Genomic DNA, 23767 nt, shown 5'->3' with positions numbered 1-23767 from the left:
CGGCAAGGCGACTCATCATAGTTGCTATCACTGATGTTGCTCGGGCTCCCCCGGAGGCGGTGTCACTGCTGCTGGAGGCGTGGCGCCCATCACCAGAGACGGGCTCATCCATCGGACTGCCACGGTCGGCGTCCTCTGGGCAGCAACCTAGATGATCGCCCTCGACACCGAAGATCTTGACGAAGAGCGTCACATCCCCGTCGAACTTGAAGTGGAGGTAGCACCTCTCCTTCAAGAATCGGGCGCGGGGAAATGCCTGCCACCCATGGTTCAGGTACATGTAGCTGCAGGGGGTGACCTCGACCTCGACCCAGGACGCCCCGCCACAACAGTTGTCGGCCTACAGCCAAAGGCCCGAGTGCCCGCCGGACCACAGCGCCTTCGCGATGAAGCTTGGGAGCTGGAGCGAGGCGATCTCCGGCATGTCCAGCCACATCATGAACTCCATCGCCATATCGGCCGAGTGGAGCTGCGGGCGAGGTGGCCGGGTGTCCATCACCGACCTCCCATTCTGGCCGCCATGGGCACCCGCGTCGATCGACGCCCCGTCATGGTTGTCGATGGTGATCCCCCGACAGGCGGAATCATGGTCGCGCCCGCCGGAGGCCTCTGTCAGCGCCGCCGCGTACTTCTGAGGGCGGCCCCGTCCCCTCTTGGTAGTTGGAGAAGCAATACCTTTACTAGGGGCTTTCCCCTTATCGGCAACAGAGAATCTCCTCACCAGCGCCATGCAGTGAGATTGAAGAGATGAAGGTGGAAGGCGGATAAGACTAAGGCGACGCAAGCCTTATCGCCCTCGCCGGGTTAAATATGGAGCCCATAGCAGGCAGGCGTCCCTTCGTGTTCCCGGGCCCATGCAATTCGTGAGGGGATGCAACCGCATGGCGAGTGTATAAGTGCCGCCCGCAGAGAGCAATGATGGCTGGCGTAGCATCGAGGCGTCACATCAATTTGACCTGGCGCGCCTCCGGGTGCTTCGGCAACTGGAGTGTTGCCGTTAGGCTGCGCGGTGCGTGTGCACCCTGCCCGGAGACATTTAGGGCTCGTGGCGCTTCATGCTGCCTCCAAGGCTTCGCCAAGAAGCCTACCCACGCGAGCCTTGGGCCCGGGGGCTACTGTCGGCGTCCTGGGAACGGGGGTACCCAGACTTGCCTGTCTACGGCCCAAGGTTGGCCCACTCCATCGATCAAGCACCAGCAGGCTCGGCAAGGCCCTCATGAGGGGCCAAGCCTCAGGAGGAGGAATGGAATCTAGACCCGTAGGGGCCTCTTCAGGACCCTTCCGGAGAGGCGGATATTCTAGGCAAAGCCCAGCCTCGGGAGTCAAGGATAACGCAGAAGGTGGATAGGCGACCCGCAGATGGCAGAGCCGTGCAGCTTACCCTTTGGTGTAAAGAGGGAAGGAGCATACATGGGCCCCAAAGGTATGTCCCAAAGGTTACCCTTCTGGTGCAATGGAGCCACTGCCGCCTGGCAGTAGGGCACACGTCACCACGAGCCTTTCCTTGCAGCGCGGACTGTTAATTTGCAGGCAAAGACCACTTTTGACAGGGGAAGCATGTTCCCTTGTCTCCTAGCGAAACTGACCATTGTGGGGTTCCTTCCCACCTACGATAAGGGAAGTGGACCCTGGCGTCCACTATAAATAGAGAGGGTAGGATACTTGAGAGAGGGATCGAATTATCACAACCCTAGAGCAACACACCGAGCCACTTGGCCTCCGGAGACTCAAAAGCATTGTATTATCTCGTTCTTCAACCTCCTTGAGAGGCAATCCACCAAAGCAAGAGTAGGGTTTTACGCTTCGCAGCGGCACGAACCTGGGTAAACTACCGTGCTCTGATTTCTCCTCACCCTCGCCTAATCTATAGCCTTGCCCAACGTGCAGTGGGTCCGGGAAACCGAACCTACCGAGCGGTCTTTGCGTGCGCCCCCGAGTTTGAATCCCAAGGGTTTTGCGGAGCCCGAAATCCGCCAGTCGCCCCCAAGGAACAATGATGGCCAGTGCTGCACCGAGGCGTCACATCAATTTGACCAGGCGCGCCTCGAGAACTGGTGTGTTACCACCAGGCTGCGTAGCGCGTGTGAAGCCCGACCTTCACACATTTAGGGCCCGTGACGCTTCGGACTGCCTGCGAAGCTTCGCCAGGAAGCCAGCCCGGGCACGCCTTGGGCCCGGGGACTACTATCGGCGTTCTGGGAACGGGGGTACCCAGACTCGCCTATCTGCGGCCCAGGGCTGGCCCAGTCCATCAAACAAGCATGGGCAGGCTCGAGAAGGCCCTTGTGAGGGGCCAGGCCTCACGAGGAGGAACAACATCAAGACCCACAGGAGGTCTCCTCAGGACCCCTCCGGAGCGGCGGCTATTTTGAGGCAGGGCCAAGCCTGAGGAGTCAAGGGTGACGCCAGGAAAGGATAGGCGAGTAGCAGATAGCAGAGCGGGGCAGTTTCCCTTTTGGTGCAAAGAGGGTAGGAGCGTACGTGAGTTCCAACGGCATCGTCCAAAGGTTTCCCTTCTGGTGCAACGAAGTTGCCGCCGCCCGTAAGTAGGGCAAACGTCACACACGGGACCGTCTCTGCTGCACGGACAGTAACTTTGCAGGCGAAGACCACCTTTGGGCATGGGAGCATGTTCCCATGTTCCCCTTCAAAATTGGCCGCTGTGGGATCCCTTCCCGTTGAAGCTATGAGGGAAGAGGACCCGGGCCTCCACTATAAATAGAGAGGGTAGAATACTTGAGAGGGGGAGTTCATTTGAACAATAGAACAATACACCTAGCCACTTGGCCTCCGGAGGCTCGAGAGCACTTTACTAATTCCACCACCTCCGTGAGAGGCAATCCACCAAAAAAAGGAGTAGGGTTTTATGCTTTCCGGCATCCGGAACCTGGGTAAACTACCTTGTTTCTGATCTCTCTCACCGTCGCGTGAGTTCTTAGCCTTGCCCATCGAGTGACGAGCCTGGAAAATGGAATCTGTTGAGTGGCCTCCCTGCAGGCCCCTGAGTTCGAATCCTTAGGGTTTTCCGGAGCCCGAAATCCGACAGGGTTGATGTAGTGGAACATCTTCGTGATCCAAATTGCATCACGTCCGGCGATCTCATCCCGATCCGTCCTGCGATCCCATCACGATCCATCCCGATCTAGTGCCCAACGGATGACACCTCCGTGTTCAACACACGTACAGCTTGATGACGGTCCCCGCCTTCTTGAACTAGCAAGAGGGGGCGGAGAGGTAGATGAGTTCTCCAGCACAGCGGTGTGGTGGTGGTGGTGGTGAACTAATCCAGCAGGGCTCCGCCTAATCACTATCGAACTAGACTAGAGGAGAAACAGATCTAGAGAGAGAGAGGCAGCCGTGGATGATTTCTGTGTTGTGAAAAAACCCTCAATACCTCTAATATATATAGGAGGAGAGGAGAGGAGGCATCCTGAGCACCTACGCCAAGGAGAAGGGGTCGGCCGAACCCTAAAGGAAGAGTCCACCTTCCCACAAGGGAGGTGGACTACTTTGGGAGGACTCCTCCTTCCTTTCCTTTTAAGGGACTTTTGCCTTTTATATCCACTCCTAGCCGCATGGGATTTTGAGAGAGGCTCCGGCCAGTCTACTAAGGGCTCTTGGGTCATCACACCCCTCCCGATGGTCCCCCGGCACCCTCCTGGCACTCCTGGTACACTACCGATGAGCCCGAAACTTTTCCGGTGACCAAAACAGGACTTCCTATATATAAATATTTACCTCTGGACCATTCTGGAGCTCCTATTGGCGTCCAGGATGTCATTTGGGACTCCAAAGAACCTTCGGTCACAAACACCTATAACTCAACTATACTGAAACATCACTGAACCTTAAGTGTGCAGACCGTGCGGGTTCGAGAACTATGGAGACATGGCCTGAGGCACTCCCCGGTCAATAACCAATAGCGGGGCCTGGATACCCATATTGGCTCCGACGTATTCTACAAAGATCTCTATCAGTTGAACCTCTACGTCAAGGATTCAGTTAATCCCGTGTGTTGTTCCCTTTGTCCTTCAGTATGTTACTTGCCCGAGATTCGATCGTCGGTGTCTCTATACCTAGTTCAATATTGTTTCTGTCAAGTCTCTTTACTCGTTCCTTAATACAAGATCCCGTGACTAACTCCTTAGTCACAATGCTTGCAAGGCTTATTGTGATGTTGTATTACCGAGTGGGCCCCGACATACCTATCTCTTACACGGAGTGACAAATCCGAGTCTTGATCCATGCCAACCCAACAGACACCTTTGGAGATACCTGTAGAGCACCTTTATAGTCACACAGTAACGTTGCAACGTTTGATACACACAAGATATTCCTCCAGTGTCCGGGAGTTGCATGATCTCATAGTCATAGGAACAGATACATTCATATGCAGAAAACAATAGCAACAAAATAACACGATCATATGCTACGTTTATAGTTTGGGTCTTGTCCATCACATCATTCTCCTAATGATGTGATGTCGTTATCAAGTGACAACACTTGTCTATGGCCACGAAACCTTGACCATCTTTTATCAACGAGCAAGTCAACTAGAGGCTCACTAGGGACAATGTGTTGTCTATGTATCCACACATGTATTTGAGTTTCCAATCAATACAATTCTAGCATGGATAATAAACGATTATCATGAACAAGGAAATATAATAATAACCAATTTATTATTGCCTCTAGGGCATATTTCCAACAAATTCTTCTGTAACCAGTTTTGACTAACCCTCGGTGTTTTCAGCACATTTCAACTGACCCTTTGTGTATAATACTTTCTCAGCCTTGATCTTTTCAAGTTATGTCAAAGAGACTCTAAGTTTTTCCTTAGTCACAGCCCTGGCACCTTGTTGTTGTGCCAAATTTTACTTCATGCCACTTAAGTATGAGTCAGCCTAGCCTACAGGTTCCTATACAATCAAGCAAGATGGATAAATTAGCTCCAAACTAAGCCGCCTGTCTGGAGTAACCGTTTGATCTCAAGTCTCAAGCAGATTGCAAGCAATATACTTGACACTTGGGGGCCAATGCATGCTAGTTTTCCAAATTATTTACAAAGCCGACTCATCTTAAAGAAGATGACCCGACCCTCGGGGGCTACAGGTTGAAGTTTTTGAAGTTATATACAAGACCCGACTCATCTTCAAGAAGATGAACCCGCCCTTGGGGGATAGAGGTTGAAGTTTTTGAAGTTATTTACAACACCTAGCTCATCTTCAAGAAGATGACACGACCCTTGGGGGCTACAGGTTGAAGTTTTCAAGTTATTTACAAGACCAGGCTCATCTTCAACAAGATGACCCGACCCTTGGGGGCTACAGGTTTAAGTTTTCAAATTATTTACAAGACCCGACTCATCCTCAAGAAGGTGACCGGCCCTTGGGGGTTACAGGTTGAAGTTTTCAAGTTATTTACAAGACCCGACTCATCTTCAAAAGATGACCCTGCCCTTGAAGGCTACAGGGTGATGTTTTCAAATTATTTACAAGACCCGACTCATCTTAAAGAAGATGACCTTGCCCTTTGGGGGCTACTGGTTGAAGTTTTCAAGTTATTTACAAGACCCAACTCATCTTCAAGCAGATGACCCGACCCTTGGGGCTACAGGGGCGTATATGGGATAATTTATTACACAACAACGTACCTCATATATCTTTTTCATCATATTTACCAGGCTAGCTTCCATGTCCCTTCTCATGGAGAGACGGTTCAAATTTCCTGCATGGAGTTCTTCAAAGTTTAGTTTCTCAATATTGGGAAGCTCAAATTTAGCTTTCCCTTTTTCCATTTCGGTTGGGACACCCTTGGCACTATGTTTAGCCAGAACATTGAAGATAGGCATGGTGTGATCGCCCCATTAATGACAACAGTATCTTCTTCGAGCATAGCATCTTTGGTTGTATTCGGAGGGCTTGGCGGCTTGAGATCTTTTCCCTGACTCGCCTCCATGGCCCTATTGGCAACTTCTGTCGGGTCTACTTGAACATCAGGAAAATCATCCAGAACATTCCTTTCAGGAGGCTCAGTGTGAGTGTCATCTGTTTCAACTCGAGCTTTAGGGATAGAAACATCTACTTCCCCAACTTCAGGTGCTTCACTATTTGGTACTGACCCGCCGGTTTTCCTTTTCTTTGCTTGAGCCCTAAACGATGAATGGTTGAGGTATATACAATGAAGTATAAAAGTACTGAAGCAAGTGCTGGATAGACAAATAATGATGTACCCTAGGATCCAATCAAGAATCCGGATGAGTCATAGGAACCTTCCTACAAACCCTGTCGGATTTTGGGCTCCGCAAAACCGTAACGATTCGAACACAGGGGCGTGTACGACAATCTATCCCGGCTAAACCTTTCCTAGCCCACTACTCGATGGAAACAACGAAGGACTCACTCGATGGTGAGGGTAGCAAAGAACACAATAGTTTACCTAGGTTCGGGCCGCTGCGAAGCGTAAAATCCTACTCCTGCTTTTGGTGGATTGCCTCTCATGGAGGTTGGTGGATGAACCAATACAGTGCTCTCGAGCCTCCGGATGCCAAGTGGCTTGGTGTATTACCCTTGTTTGAGAATGAACTCTCCCCTCTCTTTCGGAATGAACTGCGCTCTCAAATAACCTACTCTCTCTCTTTATAGCTGAGGCTCGGGTCCTCTTCCCTTATCATAGGCGGGAAGGGATCCCACAATGGCCAGTTTTGGTGGGGGACAAGGGAACATGCTTCCCCTGTCAAAAGTGGTCTTCGCCTGCAAAGTAGCTGTCAACACTGTAGAGGTGGGCGCGAGGATGACGCCTGTCCTGCCGGCCGGCGATCGTGGTCTTGTTGCACCGGAAGGGAAACCTTTGGAAGATTCCTTTGGAGCCCTGGTACGCTCCCATCTCCTTTGCACTAAAGGGGAAACTGTCCCGTCCTGCCATCTACTGCTCGCATGTCCTTCCCTAGCGTTATCCTTGACTCATGAGGCCTCTCCTTGCCTCGAAATATCCGCCGCTCCGGAGGGGTCCTGAGGAGGCCCCCTGCGGGTCTTGATGTCACTCTTCCTCGCGAGGCTTGGCTCCTCACGAGGGCCTTGTCCCGGGTGGTGCCGTGCTAGTCGATCTTGTGTCGATGAAGTGGGCCAGCCCTGGGCTGCAGGAAGGCAGGTCTGGGTACCCCCATTCCTAGAACAGCGACAGTAGCCCTTGGGCCCAAGGTGTGCCTAGGTTAGCTTCTCGACGAAGCTTTGTGGGTGGCTCGTAGCATCACGTGCCCTAGCAGCCAAGGGGCAAGGTGGCACAAGTTTCCAGCGGCCGTGTGTTGACACTCTTGCTCCTCGAGGCGTCCGTGGTGTGCCAGGCCACGATGGCATGATGTCCAAGAATCTCACAGGCCATCATTGTCCTCATTGAAGGGCGTCTGCCGCCCCGCAGCTCGACCTTTGGCGTGTCATCGAGCCGGCGCCCGCTAAGTCTCATCGTCTTCTCAGGGACAAAGCCCTCCCGCACACGAACGTCCTAGTCGAGCGGTACGTCCGGGTGCGTGTCTCCAGCGAGAAGGAGGGCTCCGATGCCTAGCCTGCAGGCGCCAAGGGTGGCGTTGGCGGCCTCTCCCCCTAGGCACCCACGACTTCTCCTTTTTTTCCTTTTTCTCCTGGATTAATGGCTTGCTCGTCGGTGGTTGCCACGGCTTGGCTTCGAGGTTTAGGATCTGTCATTGCCCCAGCCATCGCTCGGGGATGACAGGGGCCAGGACACTCAGGAGGTCGTGTCCTCCCAAGGCACCGCTTGTGTCACTGCACGCTCGGTCGTTTGATTCCTTCCTTGCCGCAGTTGAATCCTTAGGCTCTACATCCCTTCGTTTGTACACATGTTTTTAATTCGTTGTTAGTTTAACGTAAGACGAGAGGGTCCCAGTCCGGGCCTGCGGTGCACTTAGCTCATGGGTTTGCGCCGGTCCCTTACGTAGTCCCTCCTGAGCAGCTCCTATTTTGTAGGTGGGACGAGGTGAAGACCCTTTCGGCACTCTATGTCTGCAGGTCCTGGTCCCGCACATTTCCCTGCCGCCGTTAGGCGCAACCCGTTACCAAGGTTGCTCCTCACGGGGCAAAGCCCCGACGCCCTGGGGGACGAGCGGCTTTGCGACTAGTAAGGCTCCTAAGGCACGCTGCTCAGGAGCCCCCTTAACACTCAAGTCGCTCTACATCGTCAGGTCCCGACCCCGCACATCTCCCCACCACCGTTAAGCTCACGCTTCATAGGGCGGTCCCCCTCCACTCCTAACACTGTCTGAGGCTCCCGGACGGCGCCAACAGTGGCTGGGGTCATTACGGCCGGTAAGGCTCCTGAGGCGTGCTCAGGAGCCCCCTTTCTGGCGCCCGAGCGATTCCGCACTTCGTTCCTTTGGTCATCACCCCAAGGGCCCCTGAGGCCTCCCAAGACTCTTTGTGGTGGTATCAAGTTTCGGTCCGTACCACCAAGCAGGGGTTGACTACTGAAAAACCTTTGCCCCTGGGTGGCAAGTCCCTCCATTCATGCTCCTTGACTCCTAGGGGCGGTATGGAGTGGTTATCTCCAAACATGTCCTCTGGATGGGAGGTTTCGAAGCCAGTGAAATAAGAAACGCCAGAGAAAGTTTTCGCCCTTTTTTGTTTTTCAAACGTCGGGCTTAGAGATTGGAAAAAACCAACTTTTGAAATCGGCCAGTTTAAACTCAGCAGAAGATAGTTTGAAATCCATGAAAAGCAAGCAAATGCCGCGTCCGGCACTTAGGCTGGCATAGTCATTGGTGGACTGTATGGGTTTCCTTGCCAGCTGCGAGCATGGTCATTGGTGCACTGCGCTGATTGCCTTCGTCTTCTACCCAGCGCGGAGCATAGGTCTTCCACTAGGTGTGCTGTGGACCCTTTATGCGTCCTCGAGGGGCCCTGGGCGTATACAGCCTTGGCTTGTTATTACGTGAGAGTGTCACAGTGGGGGTGTATATGGGAGGTCGCGAGGACGCTTTGGCCTCGCGAGTATCCCTACCCACGAGGCATTGGGGCCTCAGCTTCAGGAAGTCATTGGTGGACTGTGTTGATATCCTCCATTTGTACACAGCACGGAGCATAGGTCTTCCACTAGGCGTGGGGTGGGCCCCTTCCCTATCCTGAGGGGTACCTGGGCGTATACAGCCCCCGCTCGTTATTACATGAGAGTGTCACAGGATGAGGTAGGTTCGGGAAGGATTGAAGGACGATGCAGAGGTGCGACAGGTTGACACAGTTCTTGCGCGCTCCTCCCCCGAAGGCCTATTGAGGGCTTTTATGGCTCTACATCGACAGGTCCCAGTCCCACACATTTCCATGCCGTCGTGAGGCGCCTCACGAGGCAAGGCCCCGACATCACCTGATACCGACCAAGCCTGGTCGGCACCAGGGTGGTCAAGTGGCTTTGTGAGCGGTAAGGCTCCTGAGGCGCGATGCTCAGGAGTCCCCTTTAACGTTCAAGCAGCTCTACGTCGCTTGGATCCTGTCCAAGACATTTTCCAACCGTCGTTGCATGGGACCAAGTGAACGAATGTAGCTACGGGGTCAGGCCCTGCCACCCCTGAGAACGACCGGATCACCGAGGACGATATCAAGGGCGGCAGGTGGCCTTTTGACCGATGAGTCCCCCGAGGCGCGATGCTTAGGAGCCCATATTTGACGTTCAAGCGACTCTGCATCGCCATGATCCAGTCTCGCACATTTCCCAACCACCGTTGCATGCGACCGAGTGAACGGATATAGCTACGGGGTCAGTCCCTGCCACCATGATAATGACCGGATCACTGAGGTCGAAATCAAGGGCGGCAGGTGGCCTTGTGACCTGTAAGGCCCCTGAGGCGTGATGCTCATGAGCCCCCTTTTGACGCACAACTGACTCTAATTTTATCATGTCGATGGTGGTCCTAGGGAGCCATGGGGCTTCCCAGCCCCCGTGTCGGGGCTATGCGCACCAGCCGGAGCCCTCGAGCGAGGGGGTAGATCACCCAAATATGCAAGCAAGGCTAGGTGTCAGGTCGCTGAATGGATGTAGCAGGAGTTAAATAACATGAGTAAATGATGTGGTATGCAGGGGCATGCTGCGATCACCTGAAGTCCTTATAGTCAGCCAGCACTCACTAGAGCAGTGAACCCCAAAAATTACCTTGCATAGCTTCTCCGTGCGTGAGGGCCGCCTCGCAAGGACCGGCCCCCGGGTTCGGCTCTTCGTAATTCCTCCACATGGGAGGCAGCCAGCACCACGCCCCGTGGCCCGGGGGCGCCTCCCTTGTCGCATCCCTTGGGCCCGGCTCAAGGAGGGGCCCCATTGCTTGCAGCCCCGGGGGCCGGCATGAGGTGCGAGACCCAGAGGCATGTTGCCTGCGGCCTTGAAGAAGAGCGGGGTTGGATGGTCTTTTCGGCGATGGCGATCAGCTCCATGATGAGGTCCGCCCTGGTGTCGAAGCCCCCTTGCATCAGTCGTTGGCGGAGCATCTCGCTCTCCATCTACAATGCGTCATGCGCGCCGAGGTCCCCCAGGTTGATGCGGTGCGTCGGGGTGTTGGGGACGCCGCCCAACCGTCGCGCGCGTGGGTGGCGCGGGTGGTCGCGATGGTGGAGATGATGTTGATGACCTGGTACGAGCCACCTAGTACCACAATGCCGGTATGCGTTCTTCCCGTCGGAGACAATCTCGACGAGGCTCGAAGAAGCTGGTTGGTCGCCGGCCATTGGAGCAGCGGCCTGGCAAGGAGGAAGCTAGGAGTAGACATTCAGACGCCCCTCCATGGCGCGCCAACTGTCAGATTTCGGGCTCCGAAAAACCCTAAGGATTCGAACACAGAGGCGTGTACGACGACCTCTCCCGGGTTAGCCTTACCTAGCCCGCTACTCGATGGAAACGATGAAGGACTCACTCGATGGTGAGGGTAGCATAGAACACAACAGTTTACCTAGGTTCGGGCCGCTATGAAGCGTAAAACCCTACTCCTGCTTTTGGCGGATTGCCTCTCGCAGAGGTTGGTGGATGAACCAATATATTTCTCTCGAGCCTCCAGAAGCCAAGTGGCTTGGTGTGTTAACCTTGGGTGATAAAGAACTCCTCCCTCTCGGTCGGAATGAACTCCCTTCTCAAGTATCGTACTCTCTCTCTTTGTAGCAGAGGCCCCGGTCCTCTTCCCTTATCGTAGGCGGGAAGGGATTCCACAACGGCCAGTTTCGGTGGGGGACAAGGGAACATGCTTCCCATGTCAAAAGTGGTCTTCGTCTGCAAAGTAGCTGCCAGCGTTGCAAAGGTGGGCACGGGGATGACGCCCATCCTTCCGGCGGGTGGTCGTGGTCTTGTTGCACAGGAAGAAAAACCATTGGAAGATGCCCTTTGCACTGAAGGGGAAACTGTCCCGTCCTGCTATCTACTGCTCGCCTATCCTTCCCTAGCATCATACTTGACTCTTGAGGCCCAGCCTTGCCTGGAAATATCCGCCGCTCCGGAGGGGTCCTGAGGAGGCCCCCTGCGGGTCTTGAAGTCGCTCTTCCTTGCGAGGCTTGTCCCCTCGCGAGGGCCTTGTCCCGGGTGGTGTCGTGCCAGTCGATCTTGTGTCGATGAAGTGGGCTGATGACCCACAAGTATAGGGGATCAATCATAGTCCTTTCGGTAAGTAAGAGTGTCGAACCCAGCAAGGAGCAGAAGGATCTCACAAGTGGTTTTCAACAAGGAAATATCTGCAAGCACTGAAATTGTCGGTAATAAGTGATTGTGTGGTGAGATGATTCGTAGCGAGGAACAAGTAACAAAAGTAGCAACGGTGCAACAAAGTGGCCCAATCCCTTTTGTAGCAAGGGACAAGCCTGGACAAAGTCTTATAGGAGGAAAAACGCTCCCGAGGACACACGGGAATTTCTGTCATGCTAGTCTCATCATGTTCATATGATTTGCGTTCGTTACTTCGATAGTTGGATATGTGGGTGGACCGGCGCTTGGGTACTACCCTTACTTGGACAAGCATCCCACTTATGATTAAGCCCTCTCACAAGCATCCACAACTACAAACAAGAATTTAGACAAAGTCTAACCATAGCATTAAACTAGTGGATCCAAATCAGCCCCTTACGAAGCAACGCATAAACTAGGGTTTAAGCTTCTGTCACTCTAGCAACCCATCATCTACTTACTACTTCCCAATGCCTTCCTCTAGGCCCAAATAATGGTGAAGTGTTATGTAGTCGACGTTCACATAACACCACTAGAGGAAAAACAACATACAACACATCAAAATACCGAACGAATACCAAATTCACATGACTACTATTAGCATGACTTATCCCATGTCCTAAGAAACAAAAGTAACTACTCACAAAGCATAATCATAATCATGATCAGAGGGGTAATGAGTAGCATCAAGGATCTGGACATAAACTCTTCCACCAAATAATCCAACTACCATCAACTACGAAGAGTAGTCAACACTACTAGCAACCTTACAACTACCAATCGGAGTCGTGAGACGGAGATTGGTTACAAGTGATGAACTAGGGTTTGGAGATGAGATGGTGCTGATGAAGATGTCGATGATGACGAGTCCCCTCCGATGATAGGAGTGTTGGTGATGACCATGGCGACGATTTCCCCCTCCGGGAGGGAGGTTTCCCCGGCAGGATCGTCCTACCAGAGCTCTAGATTGGTTCTGCTCAAGTTCCGCCTCGTGGTGGCGGCGAAACCATGAAAAATCTCCTCTCTGATTTTTTTCTGGACGAAACCCTCCATATAGCAAAATTTGGGGGGCTAGTGGGCCAGTGGGCTGCCCACAAGCCCCCATGGCGCGGCCTTGGGGGGTGGCTGTGCCGTGCAGGCTTGTGGGCACCCCCTGGTGCCCCTCTGGCACTTCTTCGGCCCAGTATTTTTGATAAACCAGGGAAAAAATCCCCGTTGATTTTCACGGCGTTTGGAGTTGCGTAGAATAGGTATCTCAACTTTGCTCTACTTTCAGGCCAGAATTCCAGTTGCCGGTATTCTCCCTCTTCATGTAAACCTTGCAAAATAAGAGAGAAAACGCATAAAAATAGTACAGTGAAGTGAAATAACAACCAAACAAGCGATAAATATCAACATGAAAACATGATGCAAAATGGACGTATCATGGGCCAGGCCTAGGCCGCAGGCAGGTAGGTCTGGATACCCCCATTCCCAGAATGCCGACAAACCCTCCTTGGAGGTCTTTGCAAGGAAATCGTTGAGTCAGAAGAGATTGAAATTACCTCGGCATGCTCAGCATCACTCTCAACGCCATCTTCCTAAGATTTAAATGAATGGTTAGAATGGCACGTGTCAAAATAAGGGGATAGACCGGACATTTACCTCAGGTAGCTCTTCAACATTCTCAGACTCTCCCACAACAGATGACTTGCCCATAGCTGTTTTGTTCTTCTTTTTCTTCTTCGGGGCGGTTTTGACCTTTTAGACGGGCCGCTTTCAGAGGGGCGATTTTTTCTATGGGAGTATATAAAAAGTAAGTTCTTCAAGGAATAAAGGAAATAACAAGTAAGGGGAGTTATGGCTGAAGGTATCTACCTCACGAGCCGGATTCTGGATGCAGAATGGCTTCAGACCAGTCTTTGAACATACTTATTTGGGCTCACCACATAGCTTCTTTGCAATGCTATTGACTTCCTCAGGGTCAAGCATTACATTTGTGAAGTGTTGTGCATTGTTCAAGTTGCCATCATACTTGCACATCAATCAATCTCGGCGGCTTAAGGGCATAATGTGCCACTCCATCCATCACCGGATCAAGTCAATTCCGGTCAAGCCGTTGGCATTCGATGCTCTAAGTTTCGACCAGACAAAAGTATGGGTGGCTTGTTCTTTTGAGGTCAGTGAGTCGGGAAGTTGGAAATCCATTGGAAGGCATTCTTCTCTAAACCCTGGCACAGGATGTTCATCGACAGGTGCAATATTCTTAAACTAGAACCAAGTATGGGACAATTTACTATCTCGATCCAACGCTTCCACGGCTGCAAAAGAAGGGGTAGGAGTTATAGATCCACGATAATGGGCATGGATACCCGAACTATGAATACAAACACGGTTACCCATTCGATGGGGTTGTTTGCCGAATAGCCGTCCTTGGGGGTGAGGCGGGAAAAATTAATTTCCCCCTTGAAGAAATTGGCCAAAATGGCTGTCAAGGCCTTCTAGTCGTCCGGTCCCTGCCATCTGGAATGGGAAGAATCACGCATCCCACTACAGCGCCACAAAGGATGTGTGCGATGTTGGAGCGGTTGGACGCATTGGGTAATCACTGCGACCATCAGGTCGATGATAGTTAGCCCACTATGAGTGAGTACCCCGACCTTGGATGATAGGTGCTTCACTTTGGAGCTATCCTCTTGGGAAGAGCTCTTCGGCCTCCAACTGAATCGCTTCTTTAGAGGTGCCGGGGAGTACTTCGGAAGGCCTCTCTGGACATGTTTGAATAACGCAATATAGAACCACTCCGAGGGCCATTCATCGAGCAACTTCTTTGGGTATCCTGTGGCGGCTATGCGCCATACTTTGTCTCCACCCACTCCCCGAATTGTCATTTCCCTAGTGCGGGGAATGATGCAGACGTACTTTCTCCATAGATCGAAGTGTGGCTCGCAACCCAAGAAAATCTCATAGAAAGATACAAAGCCTGAGATATGAAGGATGGAGTCGGGGTGAGATCATGGAGCCGCGACCCATAAAATTCCAATAAACCCCTCGGCAATGGGGAATGGGGAATCCCACCCCTCGCTATTGGAAGGAAACGAAGAAACCCGTTCTCCCCTTTGAGGGAGGGGATGTTTTCCACGAAGGCTTTTCCATCGATGGAGGTCAGACCAGTGCGAGTTGGTGCGAGGTCCGATTGGGGAAGATACCCTTGAGTTTCAAGCTCGCGCAGGCGGAGAAGAGAAACACAAAATCTGGCCCAGTCGCTCGGAAGGGGGCCAAGAGTGCGTGAAGAGGAACTTGCCATGACTTCGTAAGTGTTAAGAGCTCTAGGGTTCATTGGAGAGGGTGGGAGGTGATGGAGCCTCACAACATATTTTGATATGCTTATAAAGGGTGTTACCCCCTAGTGCTATAGGGAATGGTTCTGTCAGGGATTGCCAAAAGTTCTTGCCTTTACAATGCCACGCGAGAATCGACAATAGTTATTAATATTTGTGCAGAGTTAAAAGTGTGGGCCATGCGAAACTTTGGTAACCTTGATTTGGCCGACGATTAAATCATCATTTCCTGTTCGGAGGAAGCAGGGGAACTTGCCTTGCAGACCGAACACTCTGGGCACGATCATCCGAAGACACTGCACATTGGCATTGACGGCTACTTCGGGGGCTACAAAGGGAGTTCAGGATTAAGGGGTCCTAAGGTAGTCGGCTTATCATGGGTTCATTAAATGCTTCAACAGACTTTCTTGACCTTGTCACGGGGGGTTGGACACGTATCCACACGTGGCAACTTCGGGTTGTTGCGCTGGCGTGCGGGCGGACGCATGGCTCATGCATCTTCGGTTGCGTGCTCATCGGTGGAGGCGTTCAGAGGTCGCGAGGGCTCCTTGGGCCCATGCCTCTCCTCGGGCCTTCTCTTCCTTCCCGGAAGGGTTACCTTGTCGGGGCTCTTCTCATTCCTCTCGGTAGGGAGGCGATGGCCTGCCGAGGCCTTGTCAATCTTCCCGGAAAGGGTAGCTTGCTAGGGCTCGGTTCTTCTTCCTCGGCGGCAGGGTCTCGCCGTGGAATTGTCTATCCCTCCGGCAGGGAGCTCCTGTCGGGGTCTCTTCTTCTTTCCCAGCAAGCGAGTGCTTGTCGGGGTTGCAATCAGCAGTTGGTGGCTTCTGAGTCTGGCTTCTGCCCTAAGCTCCAGCAACGCGCCTTGCCCCTGCGGAGGGGCTATCGGTGTCCGCACACTAGTCCGGGGGAACTAGAGACCCCAATATTTAGTGCACCGACAAGAGCCCCCGAGCCTGGGCCACACACACATTCGAGGCGTTGTTGGGTGAGGCCCGAAGGAGTGCGCGGACTGCAGGCGCCGGGCTTACTGGAATCGAGCCGTTACAGGCTTTCTTTCCCCACGTCGTGCATTGAACGCGCGAAGTGGGAGGTTGTGCTCGTGACAGCCTCTTTATTCCCTAAAAATGTCTCTTGCACATGTAGGACATGCGCAGCGGTGGTCGGGCAGGTGGCGATCGTGGCCACAAAAGCCGCGGGCGTGGATGGGCCCGCCCTTGCATGCATTGGTGCATCAGGGCAGTTCCATGTTTCGCTCGTGACTTGAGGGCGATTGGGCGAGAGGGGCGGTGGCTTCTCGAGCGAGGAGGGTGGCCTCCAAGCTTTGCCCTATAAATTAGGGTGTTTGCGTGGAGGTTTTGCCCACCCATCTCTCCCTCAAAGCCTTCAGCGCCTGTCGCCTTGTCTTCTCTTGTTTCTTTCAGCTTTGCCGGTAGCACCCGCCCCTAACCATGGTTAGAGGATGGGGCCGGCCTCCGTCGACCGCCAGGGCGGCAAGAGGATCCCGCTTGGATCATGCCACCGCTTCGGGCGGCGCAGCCAGCGGCAGCCCCGTCGACCGTGAGGGAGAGGCTCGAGGGGCCGAGGATGCCAGGGATGTGGCTCAGGGAGGCGGGGTGCTGCTCCAGCGTCTCCGCCTTTTCCCGGGCTCGTTCCGGTGGGAACTCACGTTGAAAAGACCCCATTGGAATTCCTTGTCCAATTGCCCGGACGCATCAGGACCCGGCTATAGCTCCCCAGCGCCTTTGCCAAGGCGATGAAGGAAGAGAAGCCCCCGATGCTATGGCTACGGGTACTCGGTTGCGGCAATGGTTCCGTACCGGTGGCCGTAGAGCACCTGAGGTCTCGGCTCGTGTTCCTTGGTCGTGGGTGGAAGAGCTTCGCTCGTGCCCACAATCTCTGGGATGGATACGTTCTCCGCTTCAAGATGACGGCGGACAACCTGCTCTCCGTCCAGCTATATGGGAGCTCAGGTGCGCATCTCGGCTGCTGGGAAGAGAGCTCGAGCAGGACTGACAGTCCTTCCTCGTCTCAGGGTGACGAGGAAGGGTCGAACAACAGCGACAACGGGGACAGGTCAGATCCTCGACGGGTGAAGCTTGTGCATGAGGATCTGACCTCGGATTGACCGCCGGTCGCACTATCACCATCAGCCTGCGGCCCACCTCGCCTTGAGCCGAGACTTGCGTGACAGAGGAACCGATGCTGCCTCGTCTTCTCGGCAGCTTCCGGAGTTCGGCTTTGTCTTCCCTCCTGACCCCGTTCTCCTTTGCACAATGCTGGTCCAAGAGCAACCAGCCTGGGTTGCACCGGGGGCTGGTTCGCTTTTTGTCTTTTTGAACTTCACTCCTCCGCATAGGTCGTTCCTCGTCAAAAGCTAGAGTCTTTAGGTGAGGACAACAATGCTTTTTAAGTGGTATCAAATGTACCCAGAAAAATGAATGAATAGATGCATCCTTTATTCAAATCTCATTTTTGTATGATTATTCCTTTGCACGTCCAGATGCTAGTCGGCTTGACTTATATATCCTGCCGCGAGTACTTAGAGGAGCAGATCCTCAGAAAACTCGGCAGAGGAGGTCGTCACCGGCAAGACTCCCTGCCGCACACAGTGCAACTATGTAAATCGTCGAGCGCGGCTCGAGGCGAAATAAGGTGCTACGTAGCCGTCCGAAACGTTGCGCGAGTTCGAAATGAGATAAGGGCGCTCTGTGGCCGCTCAAGTCGTTGAACATGCTCGAAACGGAGTCGGAGTGCACTCATTCTAGCAAGGTCCATCTGCACACGGAGTTCTCATACAAAAGTTGATGCTTCAAAAGGATACAACTAATCTACCAAGAGTCTGGCAAGAAGTTTGCCTCTGTACTTATCTGATGCGTCGCCGCATTCCTAGCCGCAGCGTCTGAACGTGCTGCCTTTGAGGAATGTCCGTACCCCGGCAAGCTGATGTTGCCTCCAGCGGCCTTCTTGCCGACGAGGTTTTCGTTGGTGTCCTTTGGCCACTCTGAAGGAAAGAGGCACGCTAGGGCGTATCACTTTCTCATCTCTTTTGAAGAGATTTCCTGGTGGAGCCCCCGAGCGCATCTTTTGGGCATCACAACGCTCCAAGGAGAAATACGAGCCGGAGGGTCTGTAAAGGGGCGATTCTGGGCGTCAGACGCGTCCTCGACGACCAGGCAGCACTCCGGAGATGTGCGTCGGTCAGAGCAAGCGTCAGATGCCTGGCCGAAGCCCCCTGTCACGCTCTCGACCGTAGCGCGGCGTTCAAAGGAGGTGTGTTGGTCGGGCGATGCAGAGCTCGGGTCTTCCACTCCTTCCACCCGCGCTCGCATAGCACCTATGGAGGCGCTATGGGCTGTTGGGCAGGCGGAGCAACCAGTGCCTCCTCCCACTCAGGGAAGATGCAGCGGCGAACTAATATCCGTGGAGCCAACGAGCGTCTCGTCGGATCGGGGCGGCGCTGACGCCGGCCTGCTTCGGTGATGCCCCTACATGGCGCGCCAAAGATGTCACTGAAGGATCGACACCTATGGGGGGCCCCAACGGCTCCCCATTCACTGGTTTGCCGTGGAGAAGAGTCGCGGCAAGAGCAGAACCAACAGTAAGGGACCAACAAGATCTTTTTACCCAGGTTCTGGCAGCGTGGTGCGTAAAACCCTACTCCTGCATGCGTTTAGTTATTCATTTTGGGCTAATGTATATATGTCCCCCTTTACGGCCTTTCGATTGGTCAAAAAGCCAAAAGTCCTTACTACTGAGCCTCGGGCATCCTTTTATGGGCGAGGGGGTCACCACAGTGGCTCAGTAGGTGAACGGTGGGTTCACGAGTGAAACAGCGGCGACCGACAGTTACAGTGTTATCGCCTTGTCATGGGTGCATTAAATGCTTCGACACACTTACCTCACCTCGTCAGGGGGGTTGGACACGTACACACACGTGGCAACTTCGGGGTGTTGCGCTGGCGTGCGGGTGGACGCGTGGCTCATGCATCATCGGTGGCGTGCTCGTCGGTGGAGGCGTTCACACGTCGCGAGGGCACCCTGGGCCCGCGCCTCTCCTCGGGCCTTCTCTTCCTTCCCGGCAGGGTTACCTTGCCGGGGCTCTTCATGGTCCTGTCGGGAGGGAGGTGATGGCCTGCCGAGGCCTTGTCAATCGTCCTGGCAAGGATAGCTTGCCGGGGCTTAGTCCTTCTTCCTCGGTGGGAGGGTCTCGCCATGGCATTGTCTATCCCCCCGGCAGGGAGCCCCTGCCGGGGTCTCTTCTTCTTTCCCAGCAAGCGAGTGCTTGTCGGGGCTTGCAATCAGCACTTGGTGGCTTCTGAGTCTGGCTTCTGCATTAAGCTCCAGCGAAGCGCCTTGCCGCTGCGGAGCGGCTGTCGGTGTCCGCGCACTAGTACGGGGAACTAGAGAGCCCAGTCTTTAGTGCATCGACAATAATGAAGCAGGACGTAGGGTTTTACCTCCACAAGAGGGCCCGAATCTGAGTAAGCACAGTCTCCCACTCTTTCCTGCAACCCATCGAGCTAAGGTCCATTGTTTGGGACCCCCTACCCGAGATCTGGCAGTTTTAATACCAGCACTCTCCCTGAGATGAAACTTGGTGGTCATGTAGTCCTTGCATAGCTAGGTCCACTAGACAAGGTTTCATCCCAAGTGCCCAATAGTAAAAATCATTTTGCTAGTCCCCAAGATTGGTGCTACAAACTTAACCACCATAGAAACCAATTCTTCCCAGCACCATATGGATCCAAACTCCTCCATCACCCTGTGCCACGCATGCCTTGCACCCAGACAACATGGGCTGACCAAAGTAATGCTCTAGACACGGGCGGGCATGGTGACCACACCCCTGGCCTACACCAACAACGCTCTTCCAACAAAACTTGTCATGTAGCTCATGTATGGCCTTGGCATGGTGTCCCAGCGCACCGAGCATCTCTCCTTGACCTTCTCACGCCTCTCCCTAATGACAACAACCTTCCAAAGTCACTTTGGCACACTTGCTCCTCCCCGCGTCTAGAGCATCTGAGCATGCCCGAGCTCACTCTGCTCACCTCTGACCATATAAGGCCTCCCTCAGCTCCCTTTGCTCCCCTTGGCTCTCCCTCTCTCTCCGCGAAACCCTAGACTAGCTCCCAGATCTCCATGTGTCCTCTCCCTTCGTCCATGGCCAGAGATTGCGTCATTCGGCTTCGCCTAAATTAGGGCTCCCCAATGCCCCTCTTCCCCTCCTACCCACAGGGAAGGACCTCATAGACCTCCACGAGAATGCCCTAGTCCTCAAGCATGCTCTCCTCGACTAGGGCGAGAGAACCCACCATCGCCTGTGACTACCTCTGTGGCCGTCCGATCCCCCGCCCCTCAGCCTCTCTTCGATAGTCGTGCGTGCCCTAGATATGTGTGTTTGGTCGCCTGGAGCACTCTACTGGCTGAACCTCCCAAAGTAGTGGTCGGGAGCACCAGAGAGCAGCATCGACATCGCCCCTTGGTTGCGCCCAAAAAAACCCGTGGGAGGATGGGGACGAACCTACCAGCGGGCCCCGCCTATCGATCATCCTATGAGGCTAACACATGTGCCGTGCCACTTAAGTGGAAGCGTGCTGGCCGTGGAGTCGCGTGCGCTCGAAGGAAACATACTTCCCCAAGTGCGACATCGACGTCACTTATTTCCTTGCCTCGCTCCGCCACTGGACCTGCCCATTTCCTATTTGACACCTTGGGCGCATAATAGCCGTCTGGTATAATCCTTGTAGGCTCCAAAATTGTAGGTGTTCCTAAAATTATGACCTATCCCAATATGTGTATTGCACATTTATCCAAAGAACTTTTCTGTAGTATTAATATTCAAAATAAAATTTGAATATTTCAAATACCCACTTTGCAAATTTCCTAGAACATCCAAATCAACTCCAAATGGAGTGATTCCAATTTCTAGGTGCCTCTAAAATGATGCTCTATTTTTCTAGCCTAGGTGGACATTTTTATCATGCATTATTTCTATTGGACCAAATAAATCCCCCCCCCTTTTCCATTTATTCCACATTATAAGATCCCTAGGAAATTCATCTCAACTATAAATGCAGTGCGACCATTTCCAAAAGTCTTCTGAAATAATGCCCTATGACATAAATGCATCCACTTATTTTCTAAGGAAATCATTTATGTACATTTCTTGTGGGGCCAGTGATGCCTCCATTTCCCTCGTTCAAACTTTAGGAATTTTTCTTCAGATATCCGAATCCATTAGAACAAACTTTAGGAATTTTTCTTATGACCAGAGATGTCCAAGAAAAATAAAACTCGTAATTATAGAGCAATTTGTTTTCTTCTTGTTCTGTGGCTTATCATGGTTGTTTCTGAAGATAATTGACAAAGTGGACAAAGCACTCGAAGTTTGACGACAAGCTATGAAGACCTCAGAGGATTTGCTGAACCAGGCAAGCATCCCTTTGACCATGAATATGAAACGATTTTATGCATGTCATATGACACCTTAGTTTGTTGCATTGAAATCATGTTAAATCGGTGGTAACCTTGGTGGGTTGTCTCCATTAATTCCAAGTTTATACTTGCACTGAGCATGACCCTACCTTCCTAAGAGGGTTGTGCGGGTGGGAAGTAATTAGGATGCTAAATTAGTTGCTACACAAGTGGAATGGGAATATGCATCATGAAAGAAAAGAACTAATTCGAAGAGTTTTCGAAAACAATGTCGGGTGCCACTAATGCGTGGGGGAAATGGTGTTGACTTAGGTAACCACTTGAGAAATAAGTGGTGTACTAGAGCAAGTTGTGAGTGTGTGTGTTCGAAAACGGATTAGAAATAATATTTTTCGACCATCTCAACCATACATGTGCGACCACTATAACCCTTTATGGGATGGGGCTTTGTTGTTATATTGGTCGATGCAAGCAAAGAGACCGCATTACTAGTGGCGGGAGGGCCAACGTTACCCTCTCGATACGGGGCCATGCCAGGTAGGGCGACCATGGACTATTTTCATAGACACTGGGCACACCGTTGTGTCCCCTCAAGGATGGTACGATCTTGAGCGAGGCTCGTATGATGTACATCATGAGGACGTGGGCCAACGAGTGGACTCTTTGTTTAGTATTGCCAGGGGAAAGGCATTGTTCGAGTGCTTACCTCGGGTAAGTAATGTACCGCGAGTCATGGATGACATGGAAGTTCCCTGAGTCTTGTGGGTACATCGCACAACCTGTGCAGAGCGTAAAACTATTCGAATAGTCGTGTCCACGGTCAAGGACAGTTGGGTGGTGGTGCTTAAACTACGTCCACATGTTTTCACAAACTTGGTGTGTTTGGGAGAAAGATGATATTTGAGATAAGTCGGATGACATGACCTGATGAATGAACATGAGATGTTCAACCCCCCTACTTATGATGATATCTCTGGCTTGTTCGTATGGATATCTACAACTCGTTGATGCATGCTTTTACTAGTTGATTGACCATGACATTGCACTCCAAACTAGCTTTCTACAAATTACCTACTTAGTGCTATATGATGCATTGCTATTTCCTTGTTCCAAACATGGGTTGCTTGCGAGTACATTCAAAGTACTCATTGGCTTGCCATTGGTTATTTTATTGACCAGCCATGAGAGTATAAGCTATGATGAAGAATACCATGGTGACGTATGTGCGAGCTAGGACAGTTCCCAGTGAGAATGCATATAGAGTTAAGGAAGATGGCATGGTTTTACGCTATTGATGAAGATTTTCTGCTGCAAATATATGAAGAATTGGCCTTGAATGCCATATTCGAGTAAAAAGGTACGTAATGGATGTAAGAATCTTGTTATTCAGTTTATGTGTGTTTAGTAAGAATTGATCTCTGGCATTACTATGCACGTACATTCAATGATCTCGACTTAAGGTTCGGGGTCCACACAGATGTTTTACCCCAAAGATTTTATTTGGATCCTATTATCAAAAAGACTTTCCAACACCACAACATAATTACTTTAAAGTTATTTTCCTATTTTATTTACCTTCTTAAATCAGAAATGGTATTTTATAGAGAAAAATTATTTTCTTACTTCAAAAATATTTGAGAAAGTTTAGGGAAATTCAGTGGACATATATTTTCCATATATAAGAGTTTCAACACATGGTCATGTTCAAAATATTGGAAAAACCCTCAAAACCCTTTGTGCCTATTTCAAGCTGTTGAAATATTTCCATAGGAATTATTTTCAATAAATTCCAAGAAAATTCTAGGAAGTGACACATGATATATGTGGTGATACTGTAAAATTCCATCTCAATCCAAGTCGATTTGGTTCACCAAAATATCCCAAAACCATCTCTGCCCAAAATTAAATTTGAGCAACTTTACATTGCCATGTTTGTCTAATTGATCTCAAACTTTGTAGGATTGATCTAGATACCAAATAAGGATGCTACACCAAGTTGTGCATTCATGGGGATAGATTAGCCTAGCCTATCCTTAAGAAATCTAATTTTGTCCATTTCTAGGATTTTACAAGTTTACATGCCCAACTTTGCTCACATGAGCTCTGACTTGGTGATCCCTCTTGTTTTTAACCAGAATTCCATCATGTTAAGTCTCACTGCAATTGGGCAAGGGAATCTTGCCCAAAACTCCCTCAAACACCTTCACACAGAATCCTAAAACTACTCTATTGACCGCAAAACAATTCCCCTTGCCCCCATAATTTTACCACAACTTCTCTGAGACCCAAAGCATCCCTAGTAGCCACCCCAG

Source organism: Hordeum vulgare, chromosome 2H, assembly GCF_904849725.1.
Source record: "Hordeum vulgare subsp. vulgare chromosome 2H, MorexV3_pseudomolecules_assembly, whole genome shotgun sequence".
NCBI classification, from domain to species: domain Eukaryota; kingdom Viridiplantae; phylum Streptophyta; class Magnoliopsida; order Poales; family Poaceae; genus Hordeum; species Hordeum vulgare.
This window is presented reverse-complemented; position numbering follows the sequence as displayed.